We start from the raw sequence: 17,891 nt of genomic DNA on the forward strand, positions 1-17,891 counted from the left end.
TCCAGCCCTGCTCCAGATCCCAGCCCTGCTGGGCTGAAGCGGCTCCCGCCAGGCTCAGCCTCGGCGCGCGGTGGCCCCGCCCCCCCTCCCGCCCCCCCCTCCCGCCCCCCCTCCCGCCCCCCCTCCCGCCAGGTGTTGTGCGGAGGGCGGGAACAGCCCGCCGGGAAGGGCGAGAGGTGTCTCCGGGACAGTTACTTCTCTTCAAGGAGCCCTCAGGACTTGCTGATTTTTTCCCAGAAGTGGGGCGTTGCGTTGGGAAGGGAGACCCGGCAGCCTCAAGATTTGGAGGCAGAGCGGTAAGAGAGTCTCCTGATTTTTGGTGTCTAAAACACAGATTCACAATTACGGCTGTGTTTTTTTAATATTTTTTCTTGCTTATCGAGTGCGGTCGGAGGGAGGCCCCTGCTTTCGCAGGCGAGGTGCTTGGCACCGCAGAGTGGCCGTGTTCCGCGGTGGCGGTCTCGCACCCTGTGCTGCCGGCTGCCATGTCGCCAGGGCCAGGGCACTGTCGCTTCCACAGTCCCAGTGCAACCCTGCCCTGAGCTTTGGGGTGTATATACCTCTCCGGAGGCGTGGAGCTTACCCGGCTCCAGTAGCCATGGATTGTAGAGTTGAGGGCTGTGTTGTGTTTGTAGGAAAGATCAGACTGTAAACATTTTCACAGAGATAATGAATAATCCAGCAATTTCATGTCTGTGATCGCAGATTGATTAAAGGAATCTAGTAAGATAAACAGAGCTCCCCCTGAGTCACCAGCCAGCCTGGGGGCCTGGCATTATATACCCACCACCTGAGGCCAATGTAGTTCCAGGTGCCCTTTCCACACAAAAAAAACAAGTTTTACTTGATCCTCCACACTTACTAGGCAAGCGTTCCTGAAAAGCTCTCCAGTCTCTGCCAGTACCCAAGTTTAGCTCAAGTTTATTTATATCCTGACAAACTTGTCCACCTTATCCTTAAAGATGCCCATCAGTGAAGGCTGCATTACTTACCAAGCAATATACTCCAGTTTTTTCCTAGCATGCCGTCCTTGCTGCTTATTAAGCCTATTATTTCTGATCATATGCATTATAGCACAAAGAGTCAGTGGCATGTGTAGTGCATGAGCCTTGCTTTCTGTGTACCTCCATGTATTCAGTTTTGAACTTCATGCATGCTTCTTGAGTATTCCTTTGAATTAAGATTATTATCCTCTGAACAAGTGAAGTTCTTGCATTATTTATTTCAGATATTCAACTCCAACAGAATGTAAGGGAAACTTGCTGTTGAAGAAATATTTTTTTTCTATTTTGCTCTAAGTAACTGAGTCACCTTGTGATCTTTTCATTGTGCTATGTTTCCCAAGCCAGTAAAATTCTATGCATAAATCAAGGGATAATGCTTTCCCTGGAAATCTTTTTTGTATCTGGTGTCTCTAGAGCTAAACAGGTATCATTAAGAAGTTACACAATGTTTACATTTCAGAATCCCCTTGTGCAAACCTGGGGTATCTTCTGTGCAACATTAACACACACACAGGGGGTTTTCTGTTTAAAAAGTGATGGAGATCAAGACCACATTTGATATATCCTCAGAGGATGTGCTATTATCAGACCAGCAGGTCAGCTAGAGAAGTACGGTGTTTTCTTGCTTCTGTGTGGAGGCTATGCCATAGTATTCAGCAGAGCACAACTCTGCAGCCCAGTGAAACAACTGTTTCCCAGGAAGAGAATGCCATGGCCTCAGCCGCAAGCCTGGCACTGTTTTTGTAGTCTGGCAGTTGTATTTTCAGTATAAAAAACATAAGCAGTACCTGGACATCACCCTTGTGTTTGCTGTTACTCTTGGAAAACCTGTTTACCCGTATACAGGGTTCAAATCAGTTTTGCAGGTGGTCTGGGGTTGTGACTTCCTGTTATTTTTAGCATTGATGTACATGGGGCTTGCATAAGTGCTCCCTTCACCGAGACTGGAAGGACAGTCCTTAGCAGAGCCATTGACTTCAGTAAGGTCCAGGAGCAGCTATGGATCAAAAAGACATAAGCACGATCCAGTGCTTCAGCACTTAGAAGTAACTGTCAGTACCTTGCTGAATCAATATCCTAGTTTATTTTTAATGTTGAAATTCTGAAATATTTATAGTTCAGGACAGAAGGAAAGGAGTCTTTATGTACTCTCAAACCAGCCCCTTCTAAATATTGTTCACTAATACAGAACTATGATAGTTAGAAAATCAATCGTATGCAGCTCTATGAAAGGCAGTATATTAAGTTGAATGCATTGGCTGTATGTACAAGCATAGGGTTTATTTTTGTGATGATTCCAGGTGAAGGGTTGAAAGTGCTACACACATCTACAAGTCCATGGCTGGTATGTAATATATGCAAAGATGAGATTTCAGACTGTAGTACTCCTAGGTAGGATCTGGCAATATGTGTCTCCTGTTACCCAAATGCCTTTTAACCCAAATGTATATATTGTGTGCACACCTTTCACTGCAATGAAATAATTGGAACTGGGGCTGGTAGAAAAAGAGACTCTGTGATGCTTAAATGTGCATCTACCAGGCCTCAGGCACTGGCCTTGCAACTTCTAGGACAGCTGGGCTGTTGCTGTGCCCAGGAGGGCTCCAGGATGTCACTGTGTAGCCACAGTCCATGATGTGTGCAGGATGCATTCCTGAAACGTGCAGTGGTCAGCAGTTGGACTGCTAGCAAAGATTCCTGTAGGTATCCGTGTAATAGTGGATTGATGTGCACAAGGCCTTGAGAAATACTATTTGAATACACTATTTGAATGCAAAATTTTAATTTTGCAGCCTGAGCTCTTTCCTATTCTTACCGCACTAACGCTTCCAGAAAAGAGTTCTCAGTGGTGTGAATGCAAGACAAAGACAGGAAATACAGTTTCTTGTGTCTTAACCTGTTGGGACAGGCTCATGACTTCAGCAGGCCCGGAAGGAAAACTGGAAAAGGGAACTGACTCCCTGTTATTATTGGTAAGGGCTTTACAGGACAGAGTACCAAGAACTGCGCTGCTTTGTGCATGTGTGAGCAGATCCAGTAGATCTTTGCTTGCCTTCATTGGTAGAACAGCAGTTTCCCCTAAAACCAATGGGACTAGCAAGAACTTAAAGGATTCAAAGTTGTCAAACGTGTTCCCTCATGCTCCCAGGCTTCTGCCTTTTACCCCATCCACCCTTGGGCTGAGCATGACAGAGGAACAGGACCTGCCAAATGGTCACATACACGGGGCTGACTTAGCGAGGAGGTGCAGCTTCTTTCACTCGCCTAGGTTTGTCCCTCTAAACAGCCACATGAAGAGTTATTGCACAGCTTTGTACATTTGCATAATGGAAAATTTTCTTCATGACAAAAATAATCACCCTAACTAGTGCACAAATGGTTCTTTTCAGGCTTGCAGCTGTGGCTCATTGGCAGCTGGCAGAGCTCTCATCAATGATTTGAGCATTGGAATACCTTCCCTGCATGCCCTTCTATTGCAAAGCCAGGTAAGTAACATATTAGCTGGCAAACGACACATAAGCACTTGCCCATAGTGAGTTTGGAACATTTTATTCCATTGGTTAAATGTCAATTCACGTATATTTATATGATACCACAAAATCCTCATGTTGCTTGTAGGGTTACATAAGGATGTATCAGATGCTGAGCTTGGTCTCATAAATTGTCTTCTTAGAGCTGTCAGATGTCAGGACAGTTTCATTACTGAGCCCAAAGGCATTCCAATCTAACAAATTAGCATATCATAAAGGTGTACCCATACAGATAAAATAGAAGAACTACTCCTCTCCTGTCCTTTATCATCTGTCAGAATTCCTGTGTGTTTAATCCTTTTTAACTTTTAATACCTTAATATGTTGGTAAAATGAAAACCTTAATATATAGGTAGCATGTTAAACAAAACATGGTCCTAATGGTGAAAACTGCAAAGATTGGGTTTTTTTCTCTATCTCAGAGACAACTGAGAGGAATTCAGCTGAATTATGTTGAGATAGCTTTTCTATTTTGGGGCATGCTTTGATGTGCTCTGTTAACATCAGGCAGCAATGTGAAGGCCTCCTTTTTTTCATTTTGTGACTCAGGTCATGTTTTTCTCCTTTCGGGTTTTGCAAAGGATTACTTAGGTTGCAAAGGATTTTGCTAGTTTTGTACTAAGGAGCAACACAGATGGGGCAAAGAGATAATGGAGAAAAGCCAATATGAGCCATTCCTATTTGAAATTGAGGAAAAGCAAGCAGGAGTCAGCTAGGCAAGGCTCCAGACGGATGGTGTGACTGAAATGAAACTTCAGCTCTGCTCACATAGATAGCTTGCTGTATGCCCAGAACACTTTCAGCCTCAGCCACTATGCACTGAGTAGATATAAGGTGAATAGCTAGTGGCAAAGTTTTACACTGTGTTTCATATTCAGATATACAGAAAGCAAGCCCAGGGCACAAGGGGGAAGTAGTGGTGCCTGAACCATCATGACTTTATAAACAACACGTTGCGGCTCATAAATTTGCCCCCTCCCAAAATCAGGGAGGTAGATCAAATCTCAGCTTGCCACTGGAGATCTGCATCAGACATACTTGCTAGCAGCCCAGGGGAGAAGGAAGCACACAGTTTGCCAGCACCCACTAGATGGCAAATGCCAAAAGAAGGCAAATTCAGACTGCTACCATCTGCTTATATTTGATCTGCACCTCACACTGGCCTGACACTGTGCTTGGGCGTGGCAATATCAGAGCAGCTGATGATGTGACTGAGCTGTCAGGACTGCTCATCCTTCTGGGATATTGGACCAGGGCTTCTCTACAGGCAGAGGATTTAAATACTAATGACACTAATTTTCCTAGGAATTGGCATGGGGTATTGGTATTTGCTAGTATTTGGCTGTACTTGGCTAGCCATCGTTTCAACAAATACTTAGAGAAAACTTTCTCCTATAGTTTATGTAAAGCAGGAAGGAGTAGCTTATAACAAAGGGTGGGTGAAAACTTAGCAGTTTTTACAATCCATCTGACTTGGAGCAACAGTCTGAAAATAAGAATCAAAGCTCCTCGAGTGAAGCTTGGCTTCTGTTTGGAGTTCACAGCAGTATTGAGTTGCAGGGTCTGGGAAAAAGATCCATAAAATAACTTAACTCTAACAATTCTGAATTTTGTCTCCCAAATTTTGTATCAAGCCCTAGCCTTTTATCAAGAAACTTCAGACTTTTAGGTGCTCAGATAGTGGATGAATCTATAAAATGCATTGATTGATACCTAATAGTTTGAAGCAATATTCACAGAATATATTTATAATTGAAAATGGCTGGAAATATTGTAATTCAGCTCTTTGCTCTGCTCTGGGCTTTATTCTTATTACTGCCATTCTTGTCATTTGAAATGACACGATTCGATTCAATGAAGATGATCAGAGGGCTGGAGCCCCTCTGCTATGAAGACAAACTGAGAGAGCTGGGGTTGTTCAGCCTGGAGAAGAGAAGGCTCCAGGGAGACCTCACTGCCGCCTTCCAGTACCTCAAGGGGACCTACAAGAAAGCTGGAGAGAGGCCTTTTACAAGGGCATGGAGTGACAGGACAAGGGGTAATGGCCTTAAACTGAAAGAGGGTAGCTCTGTATTAGATGTAAGGAAGAAACTCCTCACTACGAGGGTGGTGAGGCATTGGCATAGGTTGCCCAGACAAGTTATAGATGCCCCATCCCTGGAAGTGTTCAAGGCCAGGTCAGATGGGGCTTTGAGCAACCCCTTCTACTGGAAGGTGTCCCTACCCATGGCAGGGGGGTTGGAACTAGATGATCTTTAAGGTCCCTTCCAACCCAAACCATTCTATGATAATCACAACTAAGAAGCCTTTTGAAGTATCATTTTATCATTTTCAGGTCACACATTTCCTTGTGATGGTCACTGCTTATGATTTCTAACACGTTATTCCTAGGACATTGTGCTGATAAAGTTGAATTAATGAAAGGATGTAGTTCTAAACTGATCTCTAACATGGTGAAAGAAACTGATAGCTACTACAGTATATGATCTGCAAGAGAGTTTTTCACTTTAAAATAATGTAGTAGTTACTAATCCTAATAGCATGGCTGTTGTGTTTTAGGGCAATTAAATATCCTTTTAGCATTAAAGATTTTGTTGTATTTTTGACCTAAGGCAAATATTTGATGTGAAAATTATCCAAGTACTTCACATAAGTTGATTCATTAGGGTATGGTTGTGTGTTAGAAATGTCTATCTTAATAATTTAAAATGTTTTGCACTCATTTGTGTGTCTGGAGGGAAAAATGCTATTTTATACTACTGGGCTAAAGTGTGAGAGCTATGATGCTCTTGGTCTTCCTCCAGGGTTTGATACCACTCAGGTTTAAAGTCCTAGCTGGAGATGTGTTTCTTGCCATCAGTGTAAGTTAACCCAGAGCTCACCCCTGAGCTCTGCACACCCACTGCTGCGCTTGCCTCCAGACCATCCACCATGCAGCTGTGTGCTAGGTCTCATCAGCGGGCAGACCTGGGTGAAAATGCAGCGTTCTTTCTGCCTGGGTTACTTCTCAGCCAGGACTGAGAGCTGACCCAAGGCTGCAAGCAGCCACATGGGTGTGGGCGCAGGTGGGCATGGAAGCAGAGGGAGAGACACTTTTGGAAATGGCAGTGTCTTAGCTTGGTGCAGGACAGGTCTTCACTTTCAGCTCAGGCTGCCCCGCTGCCAGGCTGTGCTCCCTCTAGAGCCCCTGGAGGAAGAGGGGCTTCCCCAGAGGCAGGCTTACCCTCACAGCTGGGCTTTGGTGCTCTGGCTTTCCCTTGGGAGGAGCACCTCTCTTAATGAGGCTACCCTACCAGTATTCTCAATTGTTCATTGTGTGGACATCTTGCCAGGGGTTTTCTCCTTCCATCCACAGTTACACAAATAGCTTCCTTCTCCAGGCACGATCCAACAGTGTGCTGTATCCAGCTGAAACGACAGGGGGAAATTCAGACACAATGCAATAAAGCAACTGGAATTTGTTTGTCATAAACCCCAAGGGCATGTTCTCATTAAAGCAATGAGTTGCATCCAGCAGTTATGTTCTTTCATGTTTGCACTACACCCCTCTAAACTGCCAGAGATTAGAGTCTGCTTTCAGTGTTGTCTGTGGGTCTCTGCTTGGTTTGACAAGGAGGAAACTTTTCAGCCAGAGCTTGGAACAAAGAGCATTCCTCCACAAAACAGCTATTAATCCTGCCCTTGTGGGTGGCATACTAGCTTCATTCACTGACCAAAATTAGTTGTGTTCAGAGGAGGGCAAGAGGATGAGGAGAGGTGATCTTTCACCCGACAGCAAACAGCAGAGATGCTTTGCAGCAGCAGGCAAAGCCACCAGTAGGAGACATAGGAAACACCCCCCTGGGAGTCAACACCACTTCCTGTGGGGCCCTCAGGTAGCTGGTAAGTTTAGTGTTTCTTTTGTGCCATCACGCAAATACTTGACCAAGCCAATTCTTTTTTTAGCATATGAGAGAGACCTAGCACACAGTCCATGTTGGACTGTACTGTCTGCTGAGGGATTACACAGAACCAAAATTTCCAAGAAACATCAATAATCACAGCTGCTATCACAGCAATCTGGGTGCTACCAGCATTTAAGCATTCAGCTCCTCTTCTGCATAATTACCTCTAGAGCGTAGGAGTTACAAAAAAACACCATTTTTTTTAAGCATTCCTTGACTAAACTAATGTAGGAAGAACCTGGTGTTCTAATTATCCCATATCCCATGGGCATGAAAGTGATTATTCCTATAGGTCCTGCACAAATTCAAGCATCTGAAGCTCATATCTAATACTGCATCTATGTTTGCTGTCCTTTGGACACCCAAAGCTGAGCCTACACTGAGCATCAGATGCCTTTTGTGCACTGTGACTAAGCAATTACATCTGTTCTTGGCAGATACGTATGAATCCAGGATGCAAATGTAAAATGTTTTCATAAGTGCAACAAACTTGTAGTTTCGAGGGCAGTAAAATTCTCACTTGATCAATAGTCTTTACATGTGGTTAGATTAATTAATAGTATTTCAGAGTCAAACAAAACCACTGATGAAGGATTAGCAGACTGGTGCCATGCTAGGCAGCATGTCTGCACTCACTGTGCTTTGAGAAATGCTGATGATGTTTTGGAAATGTTTGTCTTCTTAGATGGAGCTTCTTAACACTGTGAATTTATAACCAGACTGGGAAGGGAAAAAGGGTGTTTGCTTTCTCCTCCCCACTGAACTGCCCCATTCCCTCCTTTTAGCATTGGCTGGTGCAGAAATGCTTGTTTAATCTTCACCTTTCTCACATTGGAGTAACTCCCTTGCTGATGTTTTGGACAGGTACATTGTCCATGGGCTAAGGGTAGGCTTCCTCTTGGTGAGCAGAGAACTGGCTCTGGAGGCTTTTTCTCCAGGGAGTGAGTCTCCACTTTTTCTCAGCTAAACCCCTTGGCAGAAGACCCAGATATTTAGGGGGGGCTTTCTCAAATCCTGCTGAAATCTACTAGTAACTGGACCAAGTAGTTAGAAATAATATTTGTTACCAGGTTTGCAGTGATAAACTGGTAAAGAGGTTAAAAGTAATCCCAAAGAGGGATGGATTGGGTCAAGTGCTTGACCTAGACTGGGTAAATAACTCAAATTCCTGCAAACTTTAATGCTTTGCATTTAAAGACGTAGACAGACAGATAGACAGACTGACACATACACATATTAATATATACACACAAGCATATTGCAAGTATACTGCCTCTGCCTTGTTAAGCGTGTAGGACCCTGTAGCAAGGACTCTCTCCATGTGTTCACACAGACCTAGTACAGGAAGCTGAAAAGTCAGCTGAGACCTCTGGAGTCTCAGAGCAATGCAAATGTCAAACATAAACCATTGCTTAACCAACATTTTCACTTCTAAGGGTGACATGTCAGCATGTTCCTTCTTTATGACTCAAGTAGACAGGTCCTTAAAACTGTTGATCTTAAAGGAGAGGGAAGTATTAGATATGGACAGGATTACAACACTGGAAGCAAACACTTGCCCTTGTGAATGCTTATGAACTATATTTAGAATTTGAATCCAAGCATAATTAAACAGTGCTAATGAGACAGAGGGACTTATCTTCATTTGCTGTATAATTGGTATCACTGATTTCCTCATTCATTTTTTCCTAGTTTTAAAGCGTTCTTGTTCCAGTGAGATTTGATGGTAAAAGTTACCCTGCAGAGAGAAAGTATATGGCCTGGAGCTTAAATTCAGCTGGAAGCCTTTTAAGGGCTGCAGCTTTCTTGATAGCATCAATAACTGACAGAAAAGACACCTGTGAATGTGTGGCCAACAGTCAAGCAAGGCACTCTTTGCAGTGTACTCTTGAAAAAAATGCCATTTCATACAGTATTACAAAGATCATAACGGGAAAGAAAAGCTTGCCCCTTACTTCCAGTTAGGGAAACAAAACACAGCAGGAGTTTTAATCGTAGTAGGTGTATAATCCACCACTATGAACTAAGTTTGAGTTCCTTCCCAAAGTATGCTCTCCAACTCATCCAGGAATGTGAAGCTTGCACAGGAACTCTTGGTGACATTTTGCAGTGGGCATACTGTGGCAGGTCAGGGTGGAAGATGGTAATCATCTTGCCTGGCCTTCAAAGCTCTGAGGCCATCACCAGAGCAGCAGCCTCTCTTATAGCTCTGCTCCAATAGCTGATTTTAATGGCTGAGCAAAGGACAACAGCTTCCTGCAGCAGCAGGGGCTGGACATTTTTTTGGACCCAGTCAAAGCCAGTAGAGAAGTGGGTGCAATAGGCAAAGTCGAGTTCACCCATTTTGTTTTTCAGTTTGTCTTTGGTTGGACTCAGGCTCCTTTTATTAGGTACTACTGCCTCAAATGGATTTTTGGAGGTCTTAGTCCAGATCTGTTGCTGCAAACTGCAGCAAAATCAGCTGTTTCCTAAGAGGCAGCACAGTGACAGACCGTACATTTCAGTGCTGCCATGTGTGCCAAGGTGCTTGAGCTCACTGGCTGACAAGGGCGCTCAGAAGCATCATTCACTTAAGACTTCGCTGTTCACACTTAAGACTTCACATCCTAGTGGGAGTGCTTGCAGCCAGCTGGAATCTGTTCTCAGTGACTGCCCATAGAATAGATTCCCCAAACCCTCCTCCCTCCAAAGTGACCATTGCTAACTAAATGGCCATCCACCCACTGAGCCAAACCAGTTCAAAGAGGAGCACCAGTTCAAAGTGTCTGTGAGCAGGCTCTGCTGGATATGAAGAGGGTAGAGTGAGATGAATCCCACAAAACAGCAAATGTTTTTCATCTTGCTCCAGTAATTCAGCACAGGCTTATTCTTTGGGTTGCCCTTTTCTGGAAGGCGATTTGAACACTTCCCTGCTAAGACTGTTTTGCACATTAATCTGAGACATAGGAATTATTACAAGCATTTGGTCTAAACTTCCTTTTGCTCAGTTTTACTGGACCACTCCAGCTATATCACTTGCAGTAAATACCCCTCCCTCTTTTTGAGGCTGCCTCTTTCAACTGCTTAGGCGTTTCTTGCTGTTCTAGGAGGTGAAACACGCGGCTGTGCTTCCCCTTCATCACTGCCTAGCTGAGGTATTCAGTCAGCCCACTGGCTACTCATTCATAGTCAATAATACTGGTTTTAACTTTCCAGGGGAACAGATCATTTTAGAAGTTGTTCCACACCCCCAAAAATATCTTCATCTGCTTATATATTTCACAGAATGACATGTGTGCTTATGCTGCTTTTCCACATTGATAGTCCAAGTGTTCAAAGCACTTAACACTGCCTTGTGGTTAAACAGCAACGAGAAATACCATTGGTAACCAGAGGGACTGAGAGCAGCAGCGATTACAGCTGCTCCACTTGTGAGCAGTCCAGAGCCACAACCACTTGTCCCTTGAGTCCAGCTGAAAAGATGCCCTTTTTCAAAAGCAAGATTTCCTTCTGAGCTGTGAAACAGAGGTCCTGACTGGCTACAGCCATGAAAAATCCCACAGCTCTCAAAATATCAGTGACTGAAGTCTTGTCAGATTTGAAAAGTCTGTCATCAATGCCTTCTGATATCTCAAACATGATTTTCAATTACATTCCTTTCTAACCATCTTAGTTTATCTGCTGGGGAGTCCCACTGTCAGGATTAAACAGATGTTTTATTTCCTGCCAAAGGTGGGTGAAATAATAATCAGCAGCTCTGCCTCACTGGCTGCACGAGGTCTGGAAAGGCGCCATATGCCCAGCACTCAGAGATTGCTGCAGGCAAAAGGCTGAGGGCATTATTTGTTATTTGCCTAATTAATTTAAATACTGTCTATGTTTCAGAAAGCACATTTCTAGTCTTTATATGGAAATGCATATAAGACTTATCAAAAATACCCTCCTCTAGTGATGTGCACCTGTTGTTTAAACAGCCAATGTCCCCCCTTGCATAGCACAGGGGGCTAGGAGCAAAGACCTTGCACTTGAAACTGCACTGGGCTCATGAGCTGTTCTCAGCATCACAATCAGTCATAAAGGTTATTCAGGTTCAGCCCTGTGTGCAGTAACAACAGTTTTCTACTACTCTTAATCCCTTTGAAGAGTTTTCCTTGAAGACAGTGTGGTTCCTCACCTTTAGCAAGCAAAAGATGTGAGTGTGAGTGAGCTGCTTGTTGCTAATCTGACTCTTGAAAACTGCTGCTGTGCCTTCACAGTGATGGGATGTGGTGCCTTGGGTGTCGGTGCGGGGCAATGTCTGTGGGCACTCTTGCCCACCAGCTGACTCATGATCCGCCCCCCAGGCCAGACCTCATCTTCTGCAGAAGCTGCAGAGCTCTGACATGGAGCACAGGCTGCAGCTGAAGAGGGGCTGACCAGGGTGTGCAGAGTACACCAGGCAGTCGATGTGGGTGCTGACTTCTGCTTCTTTCTTGGGACGTCCAAGAAGAAGTAGTTCAAAAAGCATGGGAACTTGCCATGGGAGGATGGCAAATGAGTCCTAGGCAAGGGGTGACAGTAGGACCTCTCTGCTCAGTGGAGTAGCCAAGCAGAGTGCCAAATGCAGTGATTAGTAAGGGGAAAGCCATCTGGCTTCTGTCCTTTAACAGCTCTCCTTCAGCATCTCTCTCCCTATACACCACAAGAAATTTTGCTGTGTTTTTAACAACTCTTTCTGAATGATACTGCAAGACCACATCTAGAAATTACATGGGGAATAAGGTGAAGAGAGAAAAGAGAGGGAAGATGATACAGGTCACATACACCCTCAGGCCCTATTCTGAAGTGTTACTTCTATAGCATGGGATATGGCAGCAGCTGTCAAGGCAGCAAGTCCTTTAAAGAATGTAATACACTAGTAATGTACTTAGTGAGAGATGGTGGTGAGCTGTTGAAGGCAGAAGTTTGTGGGCTGACAGGTAGGCATTGCGAGGGCAGGATTCAAGGCTGAAGCAAGTAGTTCTGCAAGTTGGTGAGACTCTGGAGCAGACTGTGCTTATACTGAACCCCATCAATGTGAATCTGCCAAGTAAAGATGCGTGAGCATGCCTCCATATGAGTGACGTATGGCAGTTTCCAAGGAGCATTTGAAAAATATTTGGTTCAGTTCCTCAGAGTTCTTGATATTTCACCCCAAATTCCTCACAGTCTTCCTACTCCTTTATGATGCGTACTTCTAGGCTAAAAATATTCAGAAGCACAGTGCAATCCAGAAAAACCCTATTTTTGTTACAATTTTTTTGCAGTAAAGCAGTCAAAAAGTGAGTTAGGAACAGTAAGTTCCTTTTCATTATTAAACAGTTACTACCCAGAAAGCAAGTATGTTTTTTTTGGCTTTTTTTGTCTTCTCTCTGAATAGGTGTTACTGGTAAGATGGGTAAGAAATCTGTTTCAAATAAAAATGTAACCTTGAAACAAAAGGTAATTGTTTTACAAATTCAGCCATTTCCAGTGCCCAGCATGTTGTTTGGCAATACGCAGACTTCCTGTTGGTTTCTATTTTCTTAGCAGTTGCAGTCGCTCTCTAAAAGGGTTTTACCCAAGTACTGTTTATATGTACAAAAACATCTCCCATTGTCAGATTTCTGAGCTTTGGTAAAGTAGTGTCACTGCCTGGGACCACACTTGTTCTGTTCCCTGTTTCATGTGAACACAAACACCTGAGGGCATAAACAGTGTTGTGCAATAATAGCTTCTCATACCTGCTCTTACAGTTCTAGCTTTTAGCATTACAGCTGATAAAACTTGACTGATGCCTAGTAACTGTTAATACTGAGCTGCTGTTTATAAAAATGTCAACTTTTGTTTACAAGTTCTAATGTTTCTTAAGTTATACTATTTTTCTGAGTTAGCTTCTGTTCCCAGATTCTTTGTTTAGATTGTTTAAGCGCTGACTGATGGTAGGTGCCAACCCAAGCACATGGTACGTGCACAGCTCCAAGCCCTTGCAATGGGTTCTTAGAAATGCCAGGATGGGAGGTTTGAAATCTTCAGTTTGTTTTTAAAGACTGTTTTGAAGACTCTGAAAACAGATTTTCAGGGGAAATCAACTTGAAGGTTAAAGGTGAGATGGTAGCAAATGCTCACTGCCAAATCTTAGCTACGGAACTGTCTCTATGCACTGCCTCTCTCCAGTGCAAAGAACTGGAAGCTAATTTCTGTTATACCAGGTGAGAATGTAGTGGTGTCGGCTGAAGATTTGTTATTTGTGATTGTTCTAATGGAGAAAAAACACTGAGATGAGCTGTTTGTTCATGAAAGCTTCCAGCAGAGGATGTTGACTGATAAGTTGTAAGGGCTGGGAAGAGATATCTTCAGGGAGCAGGATCCAGGCAGCACATCAGAAGGTCCAGACCAGTTGACCCTCAGTGAACCCCATTATATCCACTGCCCCTCATCAAACATAAAGCTTATAGCTCTGCAACGCTTTTGCTAATATTGTAATCTTACATTGCGGTATTTTCTTACACAACTAGCAAGCCTATGTTGATTATAGACTTAGCAGCTGGAGTTCATCACTCTTTTCCTTTTTTTAGCTCCTGTTGGAGTTTCATAGCTCACCTAAGCTGCAAGGGCCATGAGCAAAGTATGTGAATATGCAACCACTTGCTGGCAGAGTAAACAGCTCTCAGACAAGTGGACTGTTATTAAAATGGGTTGTTTTGTTTGCAGAAGTGGCTCTCACGGTTGCCATGGGTTGCCCAAGGTGAGCCTGACCTCTGTGGTCTCTGAAGCTCTGCCTTATGGGTGAGCTGAGCAATGCTGGCATACAGCTTTTAAGATGGATTAACTGTGAACCTCATACAGGAAACCGTTCAGAGATTAAAAACACTACATTGCACAACTAAGGATGAAACCTACCTTTTGATCCCACAGGATGAGCGTTCCAAGGCTGAGAATATGATTAGTTGATAGGGCTATAGTCAGCTCGTCAGTGCACAGTAATGTTTGCAGCCTCCTCTTACAGCAAAATTCTGCCTTTCCAGGTGCAAGGGCAAGCAGTGGAGAGGCAGGCGTGTGGCCAATGGACAGAGACAGGACTGCACCTTCCTGCCGTAAGGTAGCAAAACCATGCACCCCACCTAACCTTTCTCAGCCAAAGCAGGTCTCCACATGCCAGATCTGTTGCCTTTGAACTCTAAGTCTTAATGCAGTTATGCCAAGTATGTCATAGCACAAAACCAGCTCTTTGGTACTAACTTGCAACTGAAATAATGTGCAAAGGCTGTTCCTAAGAAACACCAGTCATCCACCCAAGTGAAATTCTGATTTGCTAGCTGCACCCTGGCAACAAAATGTATTCACAAGGCCTAAGGATAAACACCAATTGAGGCTTCTGGAAAAGGATGTGTTTGTTCCTTGCTCAGCTTACTAACTCTCTAGCCACCATCTGTAAATCTCTTACTTAGATACTCTACAAAATGGCAGATTGCTATGCTTTAACTTTCAGCAGGGCTGCAGGGCAGGACTGTTAGGAGATTCACCTGAGCTAAATGAAGTTTTCTGTTTGATTGGGGTGCTGGGTTGTTTGATTTTGGTTTTTTTGAGATTGGTTCTTGCACCTTAAGTCTTTAACTTTAAAACTGTGCTGTGGTAGGTGCTGGCTCCCCATTATACCACAGCTAAGAAAAGTTTCTACCACAGACGTTACAGGCAAATCAGTATGAAGATTTTTGCTTTCTGAGCTAAAGTTACTGCTAGAACTTGAAGCACAGTGCAAGACATAGTGGGCTGGGTTGCACAAATAAGTATTAAGCCACTGGCGCTACCATGAAGAACGTACAGAGCATGACTACAAAGCAGGAGATTGTTTCTTCATCTGTAAGTGTTTGTAGTTCATAACTATTTTGCAGTCTGATTCTTGCCTACCATTGCAGGACTCAAATCTAAAATGAGACTGAATCTACGTGTCCAACTGATGAACCAAAGAATCTGAGCATGGTGCCAGTGGGGCCTCCATGGAAGGGAGCGATTGCAAGCAGTTATTTGACTAGTGCAGCCAAAGCCTGTGTATAATTGAGCAAGAAAGGGTGCCACAATCCAACATTATTCTTATCCTGCTCCCTTCAATTTAATTCCATAATCAGCACTTGCATCACTGAGAAGTTGGAAATATTACCCAGGCCTCTCCTTCAGCATGATGGTATCCTGAACAGGTTCCTGCCTGTAAGGATCTGCTTTCTTCAAAACAAACTTTCACTCTGCCCCGTGGTTAGCTTGGCTTAAGTCAGCAAACTGCCAGCAAAATTCTAGAATTTAGAAATAGCTTAAGCTCAGCCCATTTCAGCCTTCAAATCAGTTGGTTTAGTTATGTGCGATTCCTTAAAGTACTATCATTCAGCATCCAGCTGGCATCCATTTGACTACAGTTGCTGCTGGGCGGGGGCGGGAACCACCCACCCTCCCTCATTGCTGAGCCTAATCCCGTAAATTCAGCAAGAACTATTGCACGCCATCTCGTGGCCCTGCACAGCTATTTCCAGGGAACAAATGCAGCTCCGATTGCGACTGGGTTTGTTGGACAGGATTGATTTGAAAGATGGCTGTCAGGGGCTGAGAAACAGCCCCCTATATAACCCCATGAAAGCTCTGAAACATTCAACATTAACGCTTCGTCCACACTCCTACCTTGACCTTGCAGCCTGAGCAGCTGTTTCCAGGAGTGGCAGCAGAGCCTCGAGCTGCAAAATGCACCTCTTCAGCACGTGCTCACGGAGTTTCTCAAGCAGAGCTGTAGGGACGGCCCTGCACTCACAACCACTGAACCCCACTGCCCCAGAGCAGCCTTGGGCAGAGCAGGAAACTACCTTACTTATTTTACAGTATGTCACACACATGTTAATGGTTCTTAATTATATGCAAGGCTGGAGACGTTCATGGTACATCTGTCTTCTTGTCTGCTGTCAGTACTTGTTAAAGAACTCCATGTGTCAATGTTTTAAATAAAGCTAATATGCCTATTCATAACTGTTCATTAACAGCTGAATATATGAAATTGAAACAAGGTTACATTGGCTGTCAGTCCCCTGGTGTATCTGAAGTCCTGATCCTCCCCTTACTCTCTTTCCTGGGGGAAAAAGTCGTCATTAAGAGACCCTTGCCAGAAGTGATTAAGGTACGATTTCATTAAATCTAGTTGAAGGAGTTAAAAAACAGGGACAGAATGCAATAATATGACTTCAAGGTCCTTGCTTCTATTTTAAGTGGGAAGTTGTTGACTTCCCAATGTTTTTGACTTTTTGGTGGGGAGATTACAGCTTAAAATCTGCACCACTGAATCATCTCCAAATGTGAAGTCATGTTAACTTGAGCAGAATTACTCACGTGCCTTACTTCCACTGCTCTCAAACCTGTGAAAAGGCTGGATCTATAGTCAGCAGCAAAAGACCTTACAATGGGTAACAGAAGTGCATGACTTCAGACTAAGCATCTTTCTTTATCTGCTAAACACAACACCACACCACCTTCAAAAGTTTGCAGCTTGCTGTTGGAAAGCATAGCAACATGCCAACTAACTTCAGATGTTACTCCAAAGGACACTGTGCCATACAGTAAGAATAAAAAAAAAAACTACTCAAGGATTTTAGTTCAAGGCATCTGATTATGATCAGCAGTTGCTCTAGATTTGGTATGTGACAAAACTTCTATTTCTACTGTTCTTGGGTTAGAAAACAATACTGATGAGGAGACTGGCTGTGGAAGTAAGGAAGTTACAGGAAAGACCGTTTAACCTGTGAGACTTTATGAAGCTCAATACTAACATCCTTTCTCTGTATACAGCAAAGAAAAGAGGGAACATCCTTCTTCTCAAGCCAAGGTTTAATTCTGAGGTATGTGACACTGGATTTACAAAGGTAAACCAAAAGTACATTCTGAGAAACAGTGAGCCCCCTACTTAACAAGGCAGAGGGATTTCACACTCCAAGCAGCTGAGAAAAGAAACTGCTCACTGTGTGGAAAAAAACAAAAACCCAACAGTATTTGGGGTCTGACACAACAGGCAATGAGGAAACACAAATACTTAAGTGATAGAGATGAGACAGGACAAAAGGTATTAGATAAGGCTTCCACTTAAACTAGTTCTTTGAGATGTTATGATCAGCACTTAGATGCAACAACTATTGCAGTGACCAGCAGAATTGCCAAAAGGTATTATGCGGCTGTTGAGACAGACTTTAGCTCCAGCCTGCTGGTGATACGGCTGAAGTCTGATTACACTTGTAGGAGACATGTATAAATGAAATCCCACTAGCTTAGAAGGACTGGAGTAGCACAGAAGAGTTTTCCACATAAACTGTACCTGGTAGCAGGAGTGAAGGCTGTCACCTGGAGTACAGTGCACACAGCAGTTTATACAACTACAGAATCTACAGCTGATCTACAGCTTTCATCCT

The 17,891-nt window shown here is 43.7% G+C and overlaps 1 long non-coding RNA gene across 2 annotated transcripts; it reads left to right on the forward strand.

Moving 5' to 3' along the window:
• Nucleotides 1-137: 137 nt before the first annotated feature.
• On the forward strand, nucleotides 138-17,471 carry LOC114016844 (uncharacterized). 2 transcript variants are annotated; one of them, XR_003561564.2, is made up of 4 exons: nucleotides 138-296; nucleotides 3,395-3,490; nucleotides 14,484-14,557; nucleotides 15,375-17,471. It is a non-coding gene; the product is annotated as an uncharacterized LOC114016844 (long non-coding RNA). The 2 variants fall into 2 exon arrangements; XR_008733545.1 differs by lacking the exon at nucleotides 15,375-17,471 and having other exon boundaries at nucleotides 14,484-15,299.
• Nucleotides 17,472-17,891: the final 420 nt, after the last annotated feature.

The sequence above is a fragment of the Falco cherrug genome, chromosome 8, assembly GCF_023634085.1.
Source record: "Falco cherrug isolate bFalChe1 chromosome 8, bFalChe1.pri, whole genome shotgun sequence".
NCBI lineage: Eukaryota > Metazoa > Chordata > Aves > Falconiformes > Falconidae > Falco > Falco cherrug.